The sequence below is a fragment of the Toxotes jaculatrix genome, chromosome 9, assembly GCF_017976425.1.
Source record: "Toxotes jaculatrix isolate fToxJac2 chromosome 9, fToxJac2.pri, whole genome shotgun sequence".
NCBI lineage: Eukaryota > Metazoa > Chordata > Actinopteri > Toxotidae > Toxotes > Toxotes jaculatrix.
In genome coordinates this window covers 13,694,423-13,713,339 of record NC_054402.1, presented here as the reverse complement: position 1 = coordinate 13,713,339, position 18,917 = coordinate 13,694,423, and the positions used below count along the sequence as shown (strand labels likewise).

Genomic DNA, 18,917 nt, shown 5'->3' with positions numbered 1-18,917 from the left:
TGAATGCATGCAGAATTTAGCATTTGTAGTACGCAAAGTCGACCCATGCAAATGAGTCTGGAGGAAGCTAAAGGCAAAATTTGTACATTTTGTTTTTAACTCAGTTTTCCATTAAATTTCCCTTGAAAGGCATGAGACAATCTGAACTAATAAAAGGACTTCCAAAAGAAGATACCAATTTTTTTTTCTGCAATAGTATTTTAAAAACACGTGACATTTTTATGTGGCAAGGTCATCAGCGATGAGTGAAACTGTGTTCTTAAGATGTATAATGTGTCATTTACTTATCAGTTATGTGGAAATGTCACTGATTGACTGTGGTTGAACACATAAAGCTGAGGACAGAGCTGAATATTACTGCAACAAAGATAAGATTTTTTTTAGCCAGAAAGAGGCACACTTTGAACAACTGAGTAAAGTTGGATGTAGTGGACTATAAACTAAATGACTAGTAAGCTAATGGAACAATGGCTGTACGAGAATCAAGACATTGAAACTGGCCCTGATGTTTTCTCATCTTTCACTCCTGCCCTCCTCCTGCATCCTTCTCTCCCCCCGCTGTGCCAGCACATGAAGCAAATGAGCGCACATGATCGCCCCATCCATAAGCCGTCACACTCCCATCTGCCTGCCCCCTGAGGCTACTACTGTAGGCTTATCGACTGGCAGCAAGCTCTGCTTTTGCCACTCTGCTTGCATCTGTGCCGAAGTTTTTCACTTGGGCTGTGATTTCATTCAGTGGTTTTTCAAACCTGAGTCTTGGAGTTGTCTGCTTGTGCACTTTTTATTTATTTATTTATTTTTAACCTATTCTGCTCTATTCGGGTGTGCAGTTAACTCAAGCTACCACTTCTCTCTAGCTCACTTATATATGATCACAGATAAATTTCATAGTAGAGCTTAACTTAGCTTAACCTTAGCTAAATTAAGGTCCATAGCATTTTGCTACAAACAATACAGTATATCTGGTATTTGTGCATAATTGTATGTTGCAGTTCCAATGCTAAATGAAGTTAACTAAAGTAAAGGTAGAAAAAAGATAGACATGAGTGGGTGGAGTAAAGGGGGAACATAAAAGTCAACAAGAGCAGGACCACCCCTCTGTATTCAAACAAAGTGACAGATGATTCTCATAATTTGCTTCCTTAAACAGATTGTATTAGCTCTTCAAACATGTCAGGGCTCAGGGCTGTGATGTGATGAGTAAATGCATCAAGTACATGAAGATAGTTTCCTGGAAGAGTGCGTGTCTGCATGTGTGCATGTGCGAGTGTGCATGTGTCACCTCAACCTGAACAAAACCCATTAGACCACTCCAGAGCTTTATGACATCCTGCTATTGTGACATTCACCCATTACCTGGCAGTAATGGACTCTGTTCAGCTAATGTCAGGGAGAGAGTGAGATAGAGAGAGCTTGAATGTGTGTGTGTGTGTCTGTGTGAGTGTGTGTTACAGTTGTTTTTATGGCACTTTTCTCCGTTAGGACACTGATATTTAACATTTCAGATTTTAGTATTTTACCTTAGAGTTTAAAAAACAACCTCCAGTATTTGTGTGCATTTGCAAGCAGCGAATTCATTGCAACATGCAAAAGCATTTAAGGAGATGACGAGTGTTAAAGAGTGCTGCTCTGGAAGAGACACAATGGAGAGGCAAATTGAGGGAGGAGGTTATCGATTCCTCCCAGCATAAAGGACCACAGGAGACAGCAGGGGGAGCGATGGTCAATGAGTAAATCAACAGTAGGCACACGCAGATGTGTGTACGAACACACACATGCACACACAGGCATGCATGTACCAGAATTGCCCCTTGGGATCAGTTTGTCAGGCTTTCAGGGTAATACAGTACAAGCTGCACACAGAAAGATGAGTCACAACCCCCAACAAATGCAGTGCACTGTAACAGAAGACAATATTAAACACTGGTCTGTGATGATGTACACAGATAAGTAAAATAAGATCTGTGTTCATCAATGTCCTAAGAATAGAACTACTGATTTGGATCATTTGCTAAACCAGCATCCATTCAGAGGATGGTTGGGCATTTAGATGGATACATACAATATGTTATAAAAAAAATTTAGATATACTTTCAAAAATAACCCTGATATTGAGTCAATCCTGCATCAATAAAAATGGCTTCATGAGAGTTATTACTGGACTATTTATCAAATTATATCTCATTATATTGTTTTATGGCCAGAAAAAAAAAAGTAAGAAAGCAGCAGCACTGAATGAAATCCTACACCACTGGAAATCCCCTTGATAATTTTTCTTACCTTATTACAAGTAATTACCTTTATCTGTGATCATTTAAAAGGCAGCCTAATGCAAGGAGCTTGAAAAAGTAAGTCCAAGCACAAAAGCAGGTAACTGCATTTGAAATGAATGCAAAAATAGCCCATGCATTGATAAAGCTATGTTTTGGTTATCATGTCTGAACCATGCACACTGCAGAACTATTCCCTTTGAGCACATATGTATGTCTGTGTTATAATCAGAGGAATCTACATTATCACCAGAGTCAAGTTTAAAGATAGTTCCACAGAAATGGCGATGATTCAGATACCAAACCGAATTTTCACTGGTAGAACTGGCTCTGAAGATGGCACGCCCCCCCCCCCCCCCCCCCCCCCCCTTCCCCTTACTCTCTCCTGCTCTCTGTCCATTATTTTTCCTCAAGTTTCCTTTTTTCTAATCTTCTTCCTCTTTTTCCTCTGTTTTCTCTCTCTACCACCATCCCCCAGCCCTCTCCTGAGAGGCAGTTAGGAGATATGCAGGCAGATCAGGCATAAAGGCAGATGGTGAAAGCAGTGAGAGAGAGATAAAGAAAAAAAGAGCGACAGAGAGATAGAGCGAGAGAAAGAGAGTGATAGACACAGAGCAAAAGAGGAGCTGAGTCCACAGGCAGGCCATGGCCAGTCAAGTGAAAAAGAGAACAGCTCACTCTTGCAGGCCAGCTGAGCTCCTCCACAGTCTACTCTACATCAACTGTAAATACAGCACTACAGTGAGGTGCTGCCCATTCCATTGTTTCTGTATTACTATACCAATAGTAAGAAGAGGTAAAAGTGTCAGATATGCAGAATTCCCTTACACCTTTCTCAGCCTTAAGAATTAATGCTGAAGCAGTAGTAGCCAGCAAAGCATGCCAGAGGCCACGTTCATGTTCTGGATACAGGAGGAAGGCTGCAGAATTGCAAACAGTTGCAGGAATGCAGAGCAGGGTTGCCTCACAGTTGCAAAGCTATTAATCCTTAACAAATGTATCTATTGATTTGTTAATAATGACTAGCAAAGTAAGTGTTTCCGAAGGCGCACAGGCACAAGTGTTTTGTCTTCTGAGGCAGAAAAGATTACTACATTTCTTTGGAATTGTCATTTTGCAATAAATCAACTTTCCTCCCTTATTCACAATGTGTTAAAATGATGCAAAGTCAATAGATATCGATGCAATTGTTCTTAAGTTTGAGTTGAAGATAACAAAAATATGCAGACCATTGTGTTGGCTTGTGATAACATATAGATGTAATACATAGATGTCACAACCACCATGAGAGGACATGCTGCTGAACAAACAGTAGCCATCTAAGAACAATATGACACTGATTCTTTCAACAGTGGCTTCACTCTCCTGCTTTATGAACACCAGTCTCTCACATGTGTAACTGACCTAAAAACTAGGCTGTATCAAGAGGCTTAATTTAGACATTGCTTCAAGTTGTCCTATTTAAACAACCTCATCGTTACTGATTAAATGGCTTTCCTTTTTCTGCACACGTGCGCACACTCACTCACGCACGCACACAAAGCACATGTAGCTGCACATACAGCACATTAAACAGCATACCGCCAGACTAGAGAACAGAAATTCCAATTAAACCAATACTGAACCTGTTTCGGAGGATGTGTGTTGTCCTGATGGCGTCCCATGATACTTGCTGAGTGCCTCCTCTGCATCATTCGTTTTGAGTTTGAACACAACCACTCAAACCCGATCTTCCTATCTAGATTCCTATAGATGATACAATAGCTTTATGCTCGCTTTCCTTCCTTCAACCGTAGTTCAAATGTCACAGTCCTAAGAGTCTCAATCCAGAGCAACTGACATTTCAGTAATGTAGCCCACAAACACTTCCTCGCACTCTCCTCTCCTCAGCTCTCCCCTTCTCTGCTGTTTCATGAACCACCCTCTGTCCTCTCACCCGCCCCTGCCTTTGCATCTGCCAGTAGCAAATGTTCACTGGTGGTTCAGTGATGAGAAGACCCGCAGTACACAGAAATCAGTTGTATTGAAAATACCTGGTTGCTAGGATACATCGGGACAAAGATCAAAGTGACTCGTCTATGGACCATAAAATAGTTGTTCGGGGCTCAGTTGGCCACAGTTATACTACGCCCACTACTTGTCAAGTGTTTCCTGTGATAGCAGGTGATGCATGACAACCGAGCAGCGAGAACTGTGTATTATCAGAACAGGGCTTTCTACATCAGGAAACTGAGGTACATATTGATTCATTAAAAGTCTATTAAGATGGTGGGTTTGTTGTTGGTTAAAGCTGAAGCTTCATGTCCAGTATGGAGAAAATTCTGGATGAAATAAATATTAAATCTACATTGTAATACAAAAGTGGTATAGCATAAAGACAGTCTTCAGCTGTTTGTTGAAAAGATCATGCTGACTTTTAAAATCTGGGAGCCTTAGTGGGAACAGTCAAACCAGCGACATCTGCGGTGAAAAATATCAATTTATGACCTTTGTCACAAAGTTTATATGAATGATCTTGGATTGTTATGATTTTTTTTTTCTTAACCGGTGATCTGTATTTACTTTGCATTGCATGCTTAAGACAATTTAAATAATTTGTCCTGCCCAAATTAATCTGAACTCATCTGTCTTTCTTATCATCTCAAAAACGAATTGAATTTTGTTGTTTACAAATGTCCGACTAACAACCAAAGTGATGTTCTACTACAATAAGCTGAGAAAAGCACACACATCTCAGACACATCACACACATCCCTCCTCCCCTTTCCCTCCTGGCTGCACTGACCTGGGATCTGCTCAGAGCTCTCTTGTAGTCCCATTCTGGCTGGCACATAATCTGGAGACAGAAGAATAAAAACAGAAGCTGCTGTCAGAAACCTGCCCACTCTGTGACACTACAGAGTACGATCTGAGCACAGAACCTCTGTTCTCTTCTTCTGCTGTCCCACCTTTACTTACTACTCCTTTACATCCCTCTCTACGTCAATCCATCTAAGAATGAAACAAGAGCAGGCACTGCCGATGAAGAAAAAGAAAAGGACATATCACCCTAAATGCTGGAGGGCTGATCTACATACAACTCCACACGCCCCTCACCCACCACCACCTTCTGGCTTTGCTCTTGCTGCAATGATTTTTCACTTTTCTTCAATATGAGGAAAGTGTAATTCAATTTCACAGTCAGAAGATGAGTTTCCGAGTGGATTTCCCTAAATATGGTTGCTTTGAAGCTTTTTGGAAGGCACCTTTAACAGAGCTAGACTTAACTGTTTCTTCCTGCTTCCAGTTTTTGTGCGGAGCTAGACTAAACCACAACACATCCCAAACTGATCTCTTCGCTGGACACACAAGGATGAATTTGACATAGATAGTCTTAACTGATAAGATGACAAAAACGGGTATTTCCAAAAATTAAGAGGGCTCATTTAAAGCTGCAGTAGACAACTAGTCAGCAAGAGAGAACGCAGAGACTGATTTGGATGCCATGGCATCTCAGTTAGGGTCAACAGGATGCTCTTCTCTGTTGCATCTCCACCATGTGATTCCGCCAGATAAAATAAGTTTATTTTTACGTTCAAGAAATGTTGTGCAGTGTGGCTTTAGAACGCACTGCATTAAATTATTTTTGCACCTTGCCTTACAGGGCCTGTCACCACATTTCTTAATGTTCTATCACTGGATTTAAAACTGCAACTAAACGACAAAGTCAGTGCAAGTATTGTAGTTTTTTGTTTGTTGTTGTTAGTTGGTTATTTGTTGTTTGTTTGTTTGTTTTGTGGCTGGACAGAGGATTGAACAACTGCTGTGCCAGGGCAGGAAACTGAACAAGACAACTGCAACAACAAGTGGTTGTTGAAATAATTTTTATCTGTCCTACTGGTAGATTGGCTGCTAATGTAAAACCTGGTGTTAGATGTCTGTAAATATAAATAACGAGCCAGCTAACTCTAAAATGATGTGCAATGGAGTAGCTCCCTCAGAAAGACTCACCCCTATGTTTGAGCTTTTAAACAAAAGACGACCTTATCTTTATTTATATTGACCATGTAAAGCTACACCAACTTTAAAATGACTATAGTCATTTATAATTATAGGCTCCTCAGAAACACTCATTCCTTTGCTGTTCCCTTTGAACAGCAAAAGACATAAACATAAACATAAAAATATCAAAATGCTTCAGAGCTGTGTTTGCAAATTTACAAGCCAAAAGCTAAGAGCTTTGTTTTGTAGCTTGGACAACTCAGAATTACGTTACTTAGCCTCAGCTGGGCATTTGGCTCATTTGTAATTTCAGCTTGACGTAAAATAAAGACCGTCCTCTTTAATTACACTGAATATGATTACAATAAAGACAGTACAATTTTTGTAAACATTGACCAAAAGTCTCAGTGACATTTGTGTGATGGTAAGCTTGACATATTTATTTTTAATGTCCGGCTGTATCTTTCATTTAAGTGCCTGTAAAAGGTCAGTGTGAAGAATGTTTTTAATGCAAAACAAAATGGGAATTTAAAATAAAAAAAATTTAAATAATAGATATAGCTTAATTCTCAATAAAAATTATTAATTAATTACTGGTCCCAGGCCTTTTGTGCATGTCTGTTTGTATCTGTGAGTGTGTGTTGCGTCTGTGGACTGCCCTAGCTGTCACAGTTCATAGGCTGATGCCATAAAATGAGATGGCCTGACAGTGCAACTGTCATCCACTGGAGATGACTTTGCATCTTGAAAGGCAGATGAGATAATCTGCCTAATACAGCGGATTCATGTTTTATGTGAGCCCCTCAGGATGGGAGGGAGGTTGTTTGGAAGAATAAAAGCACTGTAATGCTGAATCACACTGAGCTCCTTCATCGTGCGAAACATAGGCCTTATATACTTCATTTTCAAATACTGCGTGTACCTTTTTTGTTTATAATTCTTGTTTAAGAGCCAGGTCAGTAAACAAGATGCCATTTTAAATGCCGTTAAAGTGCTGCATGAAAGAAATCAGACTTGAGAAAACCAAATGAGTCTATCACAATCTACATACACACATTTCAGCTTATATCACATCTATACTCCTCTGTCCCATGATGGCCTCCATTACGCCTCAAATACACTTCTCATGTCAAGTATATAAGAGGCTGGGAAATCACAGAGGGCTAATTCACTTCTGAGCCACATAATCTTTGACAGTTCTATCATTCAGTCTTAAGTAGACTGCTACTAATTTCACTGATGCAAATGTAAGCATAACTTATCAGTATATTAACAATTTCATTCATGTCTCCTTTAGAAAAAAAAATGGCAACATCATGTGCAAGCAGGGATGGTTCCACCTGTGTTTTATATCGCTGACAAAGCCAACATATGCATACACACACTGCACACTGCAGGGGGAGCTCTTTTTGTTTACATGAACACTGCAAGTCTCATGAGTGTTTTTGTGGTATGCAGAATTTAAATCTGTTCACAGAGACATGCCTCCTTACGTGTTAAAGCAATACATTTAATAGGAACATAAAACTAAATGAACCACCAGAGTGCATTTAAAAACAACCATGATCTTATACAATTATGTCAGTGTTTTTTAAATCATAACCTCCATCTAAATTCACAGCAGTTACCACATTTATGGACAGAAAACAGGAAAATCAGAAAACATCTTTTTAAATTCACTTTCCATTAAAATCTCTGAGATTCAAAACAGGTTGGATCCCATACTGATCCAGCATGCACACCCTTGACAGCCAGGCCACCACTCCATCACAGTAGTAACACAGACCCCAAAAATCTTTATACCTTAGTACCTTCAGTTTCACCTTGCCTGAATTTGGGATTAAAAAAAAAAAAAATCGAAGTTAAATAAATTAGAGCTTTATCCTAGGGAGACATTATTCAGACTCCCATTTAAACAAGCGTGTGCAAAATAATACATGAATTACTGCAATCTATGATGCATATTATAAATGACTTGACTTCTTAGTCTTACCTACTCCTAAACAAACACAAAATTAATCTAGATATGCATCTAATGATGTATATCCTTCATCAATCTCATCATTACAACTCGGTAAATACCGTTCAAAGCCAAAATCATGAAGCTTTTCAGATGCTCTGACCCACTTATGAAAAAAAAAACCAGCTGCCTGAAAGCTAAAAATAAAATGAGAAATTTCTTCGGCAGCCCCTTAGGCTTACAGAAAACATCCTTGTTTTCCATTGTAAAAATTACTATTTAAATCCACCACAGTAACCAAATGGAAATAAAATTTATTGCCCCCCCTCCCTTCACACACACATTTTCTTGAGCTGCTGTTTAAGTACTTCACATGAAATCCACACTAACAATATGAAACCATTTACAGGAGTTGTAGGTCTTGCTATCACCGTGTGGCCTGTCCTTAACCCTATTTTTGTTTTTGAACTAACAGGAGTGTGAGTGTAACTGTGCATATTTATGACATTCTATGATAAAGGCATGTATGTAAGGGCTAAAGGGGATCTGCCTGGATGTCTTTACACATGCACACGCACACACTTGCACACACACACAAAGGCACAAGCACATGCAAGTGTACACACACATTAACACACACGCTCTCTGTTTGTCACGACTCAGACACTCCACTCCTGAAGAACCCAGCAAGCCAGACCCAAACCCCTACTGGCCAGCAACTGTTCTTACTAGATCCCAGCTGAGGCAGAAAAAGAGAAAAGGGAGAGAGACATAACACATGTATGGAGTGAGTGAGAGAGAGAGAGAGAGAGAGAGAGAGAGAGAGAGAGAGAGAGAGAGAGAGAGAGAGAGAGAGAGAGAGAGAGAGAGAGAGAGAGAGAGTGATGATCACAAATAAAGAACAACAATGTATAGTAGATGAATACAGATATATGTTGCCTTACTCAACATTGATCTCATTTGGTGACAGTTAAAAAATTAACTATGTTCCACAATTATGCATTACATTAGACGGAACAGTCTTACACAGTAAACCAAAAAGTTATGTAATATTTGTAATAATTAATAATAATATCTGTAATAATTTTACCAACAGGCACTGAGGAAATATCTCCTTTCATCTCATACCATTTCAACTCCACCTCACAGACTTATGTCAAGATTGTGACAAAGGCTCATCATTGTGTCATAGTGTTTTTGCTTAATACTGCTGTATTCCTCATGGGGCAGTTAAAGCAGATTGTTTCATTCATGGTACAGCACATAAAGTTTTCTATACAAAGTGATTCATAGTGACCCCAAGAATCACCGTTTACCCACTCCACACAGCAAGCCTGCCAAATGCATTTGGCAAAGCTCGCCTGTGTATGCATGGTTTGCCTGTGTGTGTTTATGAGCGTGTGTGTGAAGGAGAGAGGGAGTGATGGGACTCCTGGCCTGGATGATGATGACTCACCCACCCACACACTCACACACGTGAATTCAGATATGCGATCATCATCGTCATCACTTGAAACCATGTTAACGCTGCTCACTGATGCTAATTGTTCCCAATCAGTGTATCAGGGGTCCTGTCAATGCACTGTGAAACCAGACCACACCAGCGATTGCTTATTGATCTCATTACACGCTCACGTCACTCCATCAAACAAGTGTTCGTGTGTACATGTGTGAAGTGCCGACTGACACATCCATCAGATCTCTACACCTGAGCCGACAATGCTACAACTATTTAAAACAAAGAGTGATCTAAGCATGTAGTCAATAGAAAACATGTAAGCTCCATTTTATTGAAACAAGAGTCTACAGCAATGCTAGCAGCTGTGTGAGGCTATATTTAGGCACTGCAGTGCTTTGAGCTAAATGCTAACATGCTGATGTTGAGCAGGTATACAGTTTACCATTGTCACCATCTTAGCTAAGTGTTAGAATGCTAACATGAACTAATTAGCATTAAACATACAGCACAACACAGAGCGATGTATAATTTTGCAGATATTTGGTAATAAACCAAAAACCAAAATATTGGACAAAATGAAATTTCATCCTGATGATGGCTCTTGTTGAAGATCACCAATGTTATGTGGTGATAATGAAAATTCATCCTGGGGGGACATACAGCAGGGTAAATATCTATGCCAGATTTCATAGCAATCCATCCTATAGTTTAAATATTTCACTCTGGACCAGTGCATTTGACAGACAGAATAGAAAAAAAAGGTACAAGACAAAAAAAATGACTAAATGTCCTGTGTTAAAACTGGAATGACACAACAGGATGAGAGAAAAAAAAGTGAATTTTGCATGTATATTTTCTAATCTTCGTCACAGGAAATTTGAAAGCCTTTCTCACACTACGTAGTACATCTACAGTATATATGTGCTAAAATTAAAGAAATAATGCGTAAAAGCAGACAGAAAATGTATTGATAAAATTTGATTTGATTTTATTTTTGTCACTTCATTTGTATTTCTACCTTTTTGTACCATCTCTGTTTTTGTCTCATATGAATGGACTGTGCTGGCAGCCACCAACATAGACTCAGGCAACTATGTGTGTCTGTTTTCACAGTGGGGTTGCATGACTAAGGCTTTGCATGTACTGTCAAGTAAACGCATGCATGCATCTGTTAGCAAATTTAGATTAGTACATCTCATCTTTGCATTTTCCTTTTCATGTTTGACGCATGAACTGTGCCATGTGATCACGTGGCCTGTAGCATGATGCCTTGTATCTGTTGATGTGTTTAATACTTAATGTAACTGCACCCTGAGTAATAAGAAAAAAGGACCAGAAAAAACATGAACAGAGAATGACATTACAGTCTTTAAGTTGACTGTGTTTCTCTTTTAGAATCAAAAGGTAAAATCAGTAATCAATAAGTGATCAATAGCAGTAAAACTAGCATGAGGTTTGACATGTTTTGGCTTTTAATCTTATGAAGTACTCATAATGCTGCACTGAAACTATCCTCTAGTTTCTTTTTTTTTCACCTTCACTTAACACTACACTCAGTGATGCATTATGTAGTATTTTTTTAAATTAATGAAATAATACGGCGTCATATGAAACCATGTATTCCCAGCTCAGGATAAGAACAGGAGCCAGCTCCAGCCTGTACAGTATGATACCGGTGTAACACCACAGAAAGCCAAGTGACTGGTGAAGGCAGCTGAACGTTAAGTAAGCCAAAGACAGATATTTATGTCAGGGCTTGACAGACCAAAACTAGGACAGAAACACCAGTAAATATAGGATTTACATTCACTGGACCCCAAGAGCACTCCAGAATTCTATAAAGGACCTTTTATAACACTTACATTCAAACAAAAGATATTTATCCAGCCCAAATTTGGTTGATACTCAAAATGTATTAAGGTTTGGTAAAGAGTTGTGATGGAGATGTCATTACAAATGTCTGGGACATTTAGGCAATAAAAGATTAACTTAGCATCCTGATGAAAATCAGTAGAAAACAACAGTATATTGATAAGCTAACACCAAACCAACTAAAACATAGAGCCTTGTGTCCCTCAATGAAAATCAGCTGCTCATATGACTGTATTACAGGGAATGAAGGTGTGAGTGACTGAATGAATAATAATGTGTCCCAAGACAACAATGAAGTAATGACTAATGATATAATAACAATAATAATAATTAGTAATAATAATAGATACAAAACATACAATATACCATTCAAAACTGTTAAAATAATATGTGTGCATTTCTATTCTTGCAACATCTACTTGTCATCTTTACTTCACTGAGTAAGCTGCATCACACGCAAACGAGCCCTCATGCATGCACAAAACTCACACACACACACACACACACACACACACACACACACACACACACACACACACACACACGCACCATTTCATCCCAGTTTTCCTCCACCCCCCCTTCCTCCCTCCAAGGCTCCATGGCTAAGTGGAGTGCTTTTCCCTCGTGTTGTTGTACCCATGTTAGGCTACTGACGCCAGCTTGTCATTCTCTACTCCTATTACTGTGAGAGGGGAGTGCGTCACAGCTCCCACAACCCACTTCTCTCTGTCATCTTTCTGCTCTCGCTGATTGACACCGACGTTGCCGGGCGTTAGTATTTCAGGCTGAGTCCCACGGGAACAACGTGAGCGTCCAGACACTGGTCTTCCATTTGGAGCTGCATGCATAATGACTTACATCCCATTTTGTGTCTCTACTTCTTGAAGTTTTGCTCTTTCATGTTTCCTCTCTGAAATCTTCCAGATGACACTTTTTAAGTAGGATAACTGATAACAGACATCTCTGCCAGAGTAACACTTTCTGCCATACTTCAGATTTAGATTTTGGTTGCGCAAAATCGTTTCTACGGAAGCACGCTGCATTCACCAAACAAAAACATTTTGGAGACCTCATCTTGCAATTATGACTTACGATTTCATACTTTCGAGAAGCAATCTCATAAAGAAGAAAAGAGATCCAGATGGGTTAAGGTGGTTGTGAAGCATTGCTGTTTGAGAAAACAGGGACATTATGGAACTACCTCCTTTTTTATTTCCTCCTTGTTTTGAAGCAGTCAGAGATGGCTATTAATGTCACTGAGTAATGTGGCTGGTATTATTATTAAGCGAGGCTTTTGTTTCATTGTTGTCTGTCCCACTTATCTGCATAGTGAATATGAGCTTAAATATCAACAAAGTATTTTGGACATGTTACATTAAACTTTAAAAGTCTTCATTTGTGTGAATGTGTTTACATTTTGGAAAATTAAGTGTGCCAAATTAGTTTTTAAGTATGCAAAATTTGCTGCAGTTCCTTTTTACTATGTATTTTGGATGGAGGTTAGCATCATGGCACATCCAAATGGGCTGGCATTAGGACCCAGTTAGAGGGTGTTTGTTGTTTCAATTGATCACCGGTGCATGGCTCAGTGCTATGTATGCTGGTTCATCGTACTGTGATATCATGCAGTTTTCAGAGCCATGCCTTACAACTGTGTGGGTGGACTATGGGCGATTAGGGGATTTCATATTATTATCTAAGCAGAAATAATGTCCACATTTATAAACTATTTAAACCAATATTCTTCGCAACAAAATACAGCGTTATTTCTGGACTCTAGGGCTATCGCCCTTTGCAAAACCCACAGGAAACAACCATTTTATGGCTGTTTATCTGAGCAATTTCACCTGGGAAACATTAACCCAGACCCCACAGTGGAGGCCTGTAAATAGAAAGTATCCACTAAATAACATGAACATGATGATTATTTCTTTATACCAATTCTTTGTGACTCAATCAGTGATGAATACACAGGCTATTGTATATCCATATACATATAAAACCTACATATTGATCCATATAAATTCTGACTCTTTTTGGGGCATGTGTGTTTGTGTGTGTATGTGTGTATCTTGGGTGTTTACACAAAAGATAACACTGTAAACACTGGTCTGAGAGACCAACAAGGAGAACAAATCCATAGGGAGAAAGCAGCTCTTCTGAGTAGCCTTGTCTTCAGGCTAAACCAAAGACACTCAGCATGTTTCACACCAGAGCAGCTTCATCCAATAAGGACTTACTCATTGAATTCCTTGTTGAATGAGATTGGAGAGAGAGTGCGAGGGGACAAGAAGGGAAAAAGTGGGAGGAGGATAAAGGGAGAGAAAGCGAGAGAAAGATGTTGGAGAAAATAAGCTGAATGAAAGAATGGAACACATTGACATTAGCACAAGCTGCATCAAGCCTAAAGGAACCAAACAGGCCACACACGTGTGTGTGTGTGTGCATGTGTGTGTGCGGCTCTGTATATGTTTGTGTGAGCGATCGAGACTGGTAGAGATAGAGAGGGAGAGAGTGTGTGTGTGTCTGTGTGTGTGTGTTTGAGTGTGTGTGTAGTGTGCGTACCATCCTGTACACACATCACAGCCCAAGGCCAACTCCTTCGTCTGCTCTTCAGATGAGAACCAAGCGCTCACTTTGTGATGCTTTACCGCAGCTCGGAGAAAACAGGGTGCCATTTATAGAATGGATCCAATTATTTCTGAATATTGAAACTTGACCTGAAATAAACTCTCTACTCCATACCTGGTTAAACACATCCCTGAAAGAGGATAAGAAGAAGAAGAAGAAGATAAAGGACAATGCACTGGAACAATTACAAACAAGGTCTATGACCTGCTGGTTTTTTACTGGTGAATTTTTAAAAGTGATTTTATGATGCAGTTGAATGTGACATCTGTATTCCATTTTTTTAATCTTATCCCAAATAACAAAATAATTTCAGCAAACACGCTGCAGTGGAAACATGTATTAATATGGAACTGTCATGTTGAAAGCATTGCAATGTAATAAGGCAAATTAGGTCACTGTGGTACACTATACAAACCACTTTACTGCGCGAGAGAAAATGAGAACTGGTTAAGTTTAGTTTTTCATGGTTTATGTGAATAACCAGATTCAACTTCAGTTAAGTGTCTCGTGGATTTTTTTCATCTACCTTTAGTGAGAAAAAAAACAGAAGGAGATGACAGATGAAAACATTTTGGTTTGGTCTTTCCTGTTTCTAGCTCCAGTTTAATCAGCTGATTGACAAGCACCTGTGCTGGCTTGTGGGCTGTATATAGGCAGGTCCTTTGATCAGCTCTTGCTCTCTCCCCTGTGGTGCAGTGCTGGATATATTCCTAGTTTGGGCGCAAAGTTTAGATTTAAACCATTTAGTGGGCCACAACTTGTCTGTTGTCTAATTTTATTCATGTGCTTTTAGTTAAAGAAAGTAACCACAAATCAAAGTCGCGTGGGATTACAATATCACAACTGCAATACATGTTGCATAGACACCTACAGATTGACAAAGTACTGTATTGAGAGGTCTCTGCTCAGCCATGTGTACCTGTTATTATTGTGTCCAAGTGGATCAGACTCATAAAGCATGCTGAGCTATGATGACAGTTTATGCTGTAATTTTGCATTGATCTACCAGAGGAAAAAAAAAAGTATTTTTTTCTTATTTTCCTCTATGCATTAAAATAAGGACTAGAACCTGGATCATTCAGATAAACATAGTCCTCTTCATTCTCTCCGCCACGCCACTGCCAGTTCTATAACGATTTACACAGCATTGCCATAGCTCAATAAGTCAAGGCTGAAACAGACCACACATCTGTAGAGCTGAAACTGGTCTGGCCTCAGCTTGGATATGCTGGGATGATTGTGAATTCAGAGAAGGCATATCAGGACTGAAGCCAGGCAAAAACACAAGCACACATGCACAGAGGCACACACACATGCGCACACATCAGCAGTGTCTTACATAACACAGTGAGTGATGGCAGCTGAGGACACAATAATACTGCCTTTGGCATTTGTCCTGTGAAAGTTGGACAGAGAGGAAATCGGGTGAGTGGGAGAGAAAACAGAGAGGGACAGGCAGACAAAAAAGCGACAGAAAGGGAGACAGAGGCAGAGAAAGGCTGAGAGAGGGAAAGAGATGCAGAGAGAGAAAGAGAGAGGGATTTTTTTTTTTTTTTTTTTGACTACAGATGCCCATGGCCTGAAGCAAAATGCCCTGAGGGAAAATATTACCCAAATTAATGCTGGAGTCCAGTCATTTTCACGTCTTCTCAGTTTTTTTGTTACATCAAAAGTCACTAAAGCTTTTCCCCTTAGACTATGTACTGCGGCTTGAGACTGTGAAATGATGCACCAAAGCTGTTTTTATGTGACTACATTTCATGCAACTTTAAAGCAAGTTCTTCTCAAATATAAAGTGACCTGTGAGGTGAGGTGTATTTTAATGAGGGAGTTGGAACTATAATAGTTGAAGGATAGATTGGCAATCAAATTAAAAACACTTAAATGAGCAAGAGCATGCAAAACTCATATTAGGCATACTGTATTAGGTAATGTATAGATCAGATTTGTTTGGTTGATTTGTCTCTTGATCAATTCATAAGAGATCTTCAAAAAGTTCTTATATAAGCAGCCTCAGAGTATCTGCACTCCAAGCACAAATCAAGGTTTGGGAAGGAGACAATAATAATAAAAACAAAAAAATATATGGAGCGACATGATTTACTGCTCAAAAATGACTGGATGTATTCAGGTGTGTACATTCCTCCTGAGATAAGACAAGACATGCTCTTCATTTACAGAGCTAGGCTGTGCAAATGTTAAATTTAAGATGACTCCTCCTGAATGTTTCATCATTGTTTTACTTTGCATGTCCCTTTAAAAAAGCACTTGCTTTTAATTGCCTCCGCCAAGAAGGTTACGTTTTCACCCATGTCCGTTTATTTGTCAGCAGGATTATGCAAAAAGTACTGATCCGATTCGCACTGAACTTGGTGGAGGGATGGGGGAATGGGCCAGAGAAGAATCCATTAACTTTTGGGGCAGATCTGGATCATTTACTTTGAATTAGAATTTCATTTTCTGAAGTGTGGTATGTGTTGTTTGACACTGGCCTGTGTATGTATGGACTGCAGTGGTGTGCAATATGCATGAGAACATGAGAGAGAGTTTTGAGGTTCCAATCCTGCATGTTGGTGTCAAGCCCCCTCTTTGTTTACCTTTGAATTATGATTTGGGAATTGAATATTTGTCTCTTTATTCCACATATGAGATGAGAAGTTATAAAAAAAAAAAAAAAAAACTGTAACTTTTATCAAACTAATACACTTCCAAGCTAATTACATTACAGCACAAAATGGCATTACATTTGGGAATCAATGATGCATGTGATTAGATAAGCACTGGTCCGAATGCAGTAATAAATGTCTTCCAGTAAGAAACTAAATGTGTAAAATGTGAAAAATATTTTTAAAAAACAGAGTAAAAACCCAGTACATTAGAACAAAATGAGCTCATTGGATGGCTCTTTGGAAAGGAGGGCCCAACATGCCTTACAAGTTATTTTAAACATCAGATGCAAAGTAACATTGTACTCTCTTATCCATCATTTCACGGTCCACTTCCCCATCATTATAATATCTTCAGAGCCAGTTTCAAAGGAGCAGGTACGCCAGAGTCTGTGTCTCGAAATAGTTTTAGCTCTCAGTGATGTTCTCCTGTCGAAACAGAGCAAGTAAAGACACAGCTTTTGCATTTTTATGTCCAGATGAGACCAAAAGTGAATTGTCTCTCAACACAGACAACCCCTGGCAATTAGCTGCTGTATGTACGTCATCAATGTCTGCGTGTAGCGCATGTGTGTGTGTGTGTGTGTGTGTGTGTGTGTGTGTGCACACAATGCGTATGTGTGCATTATGAGGGATAATGGAAGGGAAAAACACTCCCAGATGCATGTGATGCAATTATACCCTTGATTATCTGATTGGGTAATCTACAGGCAGGCTGGAGGCGTCCAAGACAAACACACTGTCGGCAGACTGTTGACCGAGCATAAACCACTAAGAAGGATACACACAGTCACACACACATACGCGCGCACACACACACCTGTATTTGAGCCTGTGCTCAACGATGCATAGATATAGTGAACACCAAACAGAAAGGCTAAAAGGAAAGCAGCCGTGATTAGAATTCATTACAAAAATTGTATTTGTGTGTCTTCTGCACACATAGTTGAGCATATTGTGTGTGTGTGTGTGTGTGTGTGTGTGTGTGTGTGTGTGTGTGTGAGAAAGAGAAAGAGAAAGTGTGGGTTTTTTGTGGGTTTTTTTCTGGAAGCTGTGTATTGTGGAAGCAACTGAGGAAACTGAGCTGCTTATTGTTTTGCAACATTTGTGGCAACAGGAGTACATACATATGAGCCTGACAGCAAGCAAGAATTGTATGTGTGTGTGTGTGTGTGTGTGTGTGTGTGTGTGTGTGTGTGTGTGTGTGTGTGTGTGTGTGTGTGTGTGTGTGTGTGTGTGTGTGTGTGTGTGTGTGTGTGTGTGAGAGAGAGAGAGAGAGAGAGAGAGACTGACTGGGTCAGTGATCTAACCCACAATGACACTCAACAGCTCAATCTGAGTAGAGGTCCTGCTTTATGAGGACACATCACATCTGGGAGCCAGGCTCTGCGTATGTGTGTCTGTGTATATAGTGTGTGTCCACGTGTCTTTATGCAATGCCTGTTATGCACACATAATTAACTACGCAGAATACCCAGCAAAGAAATGGAAAGAAGTTTCATTTTAACTAAAAAGTATGTGCAAATAAGACATGGTAAATTGGAGGTTTTTAATGCTCTTTGCAAAGACATCAAATCATCCTAAAATGGACAACAATGACAATGGCAACAGCTGGAACTCCAAAACTCCAAGTATATATTGTAATATATAGTTGTTGGCTTCACAGTCTTGTAACTTGTCACTTTAGCGAGGAACCCCATTCTCTTTTTCCACAGCTTTACAGTTGTTGATACTATAGAGCTTTATAGCACTTGTGTCCATTCCCAGCCTTGAGATGTCATTCTGGTTTCAGTCATATAAGTGTTACTGCTAAGAGTCACAGGCCGAACTCAATAGTAGCCTAACGTTTACTGAATGGCTGACTTAATGAGGCTGGAGTGCTGAAGTGTTGTGCATAAATAATCTGATTTATCTGTGTAGAGGAACAGAGGTTTAGAGAAATTATTATCATAAAACACAAGGTAACAAGGGCCAAAGGCAGAATTTTTAATTGGCTCTGTGTTTAAATGAAGATTCTTACACATGTCCCCCGTGTCACTATGCAAGATTACTGAATAAGTAATGCCCTCTGCTCC

General features: G+C 39.5%; 1 protein-coding gene across 1 annotated transcript in view; it reads right to left on the bottom strand.

Moving 5' to 3' along the window:
* LOC121187643 (cGMP-inhibited 3',5'-cyclic phosphodiesterase A-like) overlaps positions 1-18,917 on the bottom strand; it is a 49,169-nt gene that overhangs the window by 20,453 nt on the left and 9,799 nt on the right. The window lies entirely within an intron of this gene.